At 52.2% G+C, this 3,271-nt stretch overlaps 1 protein-coding gene across 11 annotated transcripts in view; it reads left to right on the top strand.

The window, feature by feature from the left end:
* DYM (dymeclin) overlaps positions 1 to 3,271 on the top strand; it is a 224,476-nt gene that overhangs the window by 209,028 nt on the left and 12,177 nt on the right. For all 11 annotated transcript variants that reach the window (XM_017734321.1, XM_017734324.1, XM_017734328.1 and 8 more), the window contains one exon: positions 3,183 to 3,188. The gene's annotated coding sequence lies outside the window, so the exon portion shown is untranslated. The remainder of the gene's footprint in view (positions 1 to 3,182; positions 3,189 to 3,271) is intronic.

A 3,271-nucleotide genomic window follows, 5' to 3' on the forward strand; every position in this document is an offset into this window, starting at 1 on the left:
GATCCCTGGCAGTGTCCAAGGCCAGGTTGGATGGGGCTTGGAGCAACCTGGGATAGTGGAAGTGGGCCCTGCCCATGGCAGGGGGTGGGGTGGAATGAGCTTTAAGGTCTCTTCCAACCCAAACCATTCTGGGATTCTGTGGTTCTATGAAAAATCTTCCTCAGGGTGGAGAGGAAAACCCAGGGAGAGGTTTGCGAAGACCAGACCACCCAGAGGCTGCCCAGGACTGGGGGGAGCAGGAGTCTGTGTAAGCCATGCCTGGACATTGCTCTGGATGGAGGGACGCAGGGACCCACAACTGCACCAATGCAATGGGGGAAGAAAAGGGAATTTATCTGGGGGGAAAGGTACCGAATTTGGGGGACTGCCCAAGATAAATTTGTGCATGGGTTGTCGGGCAGAGAGAGGAACCCAGGGAGCCACTCAGGGCATTGAGTAGCCCAGGTTTCCACCGTGCTCCTAGCATGACTTGTTTTTCCTGGGAAAATGAATCCTTCTTTTGCAGCATTCATGAGAGTGGCCCACGCACGGAGCAACATAAGAAGGGAATGGCCTTTTTTGGCCGCTGTGCTCTGGACAGAATGTCTCGGAACATAATGAATGAAACACAAATGTGTGACTGGCGCTGACGCCGCTGCGCGTTACCCCATCAGCACCCTGGCGTGAGCTGGGGGTCGCGGCCAGCACACTCACAAGTGAAGCAGCACAATGGAGATAGAGACCTCCTTTTCTTCATGACAGACCCCTGTGGCTCCTTCATGGGGCAGCACACCAGACACTGAGTGCACCAAAGGCACCGCGAGAGAGAGCGGAACATCCGCACTGCTGTTCAGTAAACAAGACGTGGGCAAGTCACACCCCTCCAGATAATCTCTTGTTCAAAGCAAAAGCTTGCCACAGAAATTTGGAAAAGGAGGTGGAAGGAGCAGGGTAAAACTCCTATTATGCTTGGAAACTATTTAAATATGTCAATATTAAGGGAGCATAATTACCGCTCAAGCAATTCCAGCAAACAAGTCGGTAACAGTGCCTGCTTTACGGGAAGTGCATTTCCTCTTGGCAGACTGCTGGCTGGGGATTATCAAGTGTGCAGCTCTCCCTCCATCCCCTTCTCTGGGGGACCAGCACCTCCCATCCAGGCAAGGCCACTGAGCAATGGGCTGGGGTGCTGTAACATGAGGGACCATGAGGGTCAACCCAACCCCCTTGCAAGTGATGCCCTAACCCCTGGCAAGGTCTGTTATGGCTCTGAGGACACAGAGTAGCCCAGTGGTGCTGAGAAGCACCACCCCATGCTGTCCTTGGGGTCAGTGGTGATCATCACTTCTGTGGTCAAGGTCACCAGGAGTAGCTTGGTGCTGCTCTGCTTCCCAGAGCATCTGCCTGGATGTTCCATTGCAGCTGCGCTGTGGAAAGAGCCAGAGGCAGGAGAGGGCTGCAGTTCAGGGGCTGGGCTCTGTACCCAGATCTCCTGAGTTAGCTCCAGCATCAACACTGATGTCCACGTCATGTCAGAGGAGTCACTTCACCCTCGGTGACACCAGCTCTGGCCTCAGAAGCTCTCCTGTGGTCCAGCTCTGTGTCAATGCAGGGTCACTCTCTGGCTTGGGGAAGTTACTCAGGCCTTTGACTCCTGGTTTGAAAACACTGAACCCAAAAGTGAGGCTCCTTATGCCATTAGTCACTGAAGAAACAACAGCTTCCCAAAGCTGCTGAGAACCTTCCCAGGGCTGCTGGGAGGGACAACCTCCCCCTCCTGTCGGAGATGCTTGGGGCGCAGCCGGGCTGGCATGTGGTCCAGACAGACACTGAAACTGGATCATTCCCATGAACAATGGGAATTATCTCACGGGAAAGCTGCCCCATAGAGTGGCCACCCTGCAGCTGTCCCCTCTGGGATCACACACAGGTGCTGCTGACCACTCAACTACCCAATGCCGTTTACACAATAACCCACTAAGGACAAAAAAACCCCCAATCTTCAACTAAAGAGGTGCAATTAACCTGCATCACTCATTAGAGAGGGCCTGTGTATAATCCTCATTACTGAATCTGGGTGTTTTCCAACATCTCTGTCTGCTGTGCAAGTCCTTTCATCCACACGTTGCAGATGGTGAACCAAGATCTCAGGAGTTTGGAATGAGAGGAGCTTTAAGTTCCCTTTCAACCCAAACTATTCTGGGATTCTGTGATTTTGCCACCCCTTTGACTAGTTTTGAATTGCACTGACTCAGCATTGCCTAGGATGTTCTTTACAAGCCTGATGTGAAGTGTGTGAGTGCTCATTATTGTCCATAACACACAGACCATGGTACGAACCCTTTTAAATTCGTTAAAAGCACTTGAATATTTTTAATTAATTCCTTTTCTTTTTTTTCAATACCCACCCAATTTGAGCCCTAATCCCATCTCGGGGCTGCAGAGGAGCTATAACCAAAGATTAGCTGATGTTTAATGTCTGTTTAGTGCCTGAAAGGCATCTTGAAAATGTTAAATGACACAGAAACGCCGAATAATCATATTTTGTTGTCAACACTCCCCTTGAGCAATGCCCTTAAGCCAGACAAATGCTTGCTGCAAGCGAAGCAAACGTCCTCTCTTTATTTTTGAACAATCCCACCCCCTGTCCTGAAGCTTGGAGCACCATGATGGTGCACAGCCAGCTGGGGACATTATTTTTGCTGGGGTTTTGGGTCTTCCCATTTCTCATTGCAAAGCTTGAATTTATGCCCACTGCTCAGCCTCTGCCTGCAGCAGGAGCCCAGAAGGTGAGGGGATGATGTGCATGTCCCAAACAACAGTAGCTGCATGGCTATGGAGCCAGGGCTTGCTGGGAATAACAGCCAAGTGTTGGTAAGAACACGAGGAAGACCAGGATGTGGCTGGAGATGCGGCCACATGGAGGAAGGGCAGCACTTTTCTGGGACAAACCTTGTTCTGGCTCCTGGAGCAACGCAAAACCCGGCTTAGCACAGGAATGAGGTCAGGAAGTGGCCATGGACTTCAGCAAACCTTTGACACTGTTTCCTACATCATTCTCTGGGAAAAGCTGCAGCCCATGGCCTGGACAGGTTCACTCTTAGCTGGGCTCAGAAGTGGCTGATGGCCAGGCCCAGAGTGTGGTGGGCAATGGGGCCACATCTGTCTGGGGCTGGGCACTGATGAGGTTCCCCAGGCCTCAGGACTGGGTTCACCCCAAGCCCCTGCAGCTCCAGGCTGGGGCACAGGGGCTGGAAAGCTGGGAAAGGCCCTGGGGGGGGCGGTGCCAGCA

This window comes from Corvus brachyrhynchos, unplaced genomic scaffold (assembly GCF_000691975.1).
Source record: "Corvus brachyrhynchos isolate BGI_N302 unplaced genomic scaffold, ASM69197v1 scaffold285, whole genome shotgun sequence".
In the NCBI taxonomy this organism is placed as follows: Eukaryota; Metazoa; Chordata; class Aves; order Passeriformes; family Corvidae; genus Corvus; species Corvus brachyrhynchos.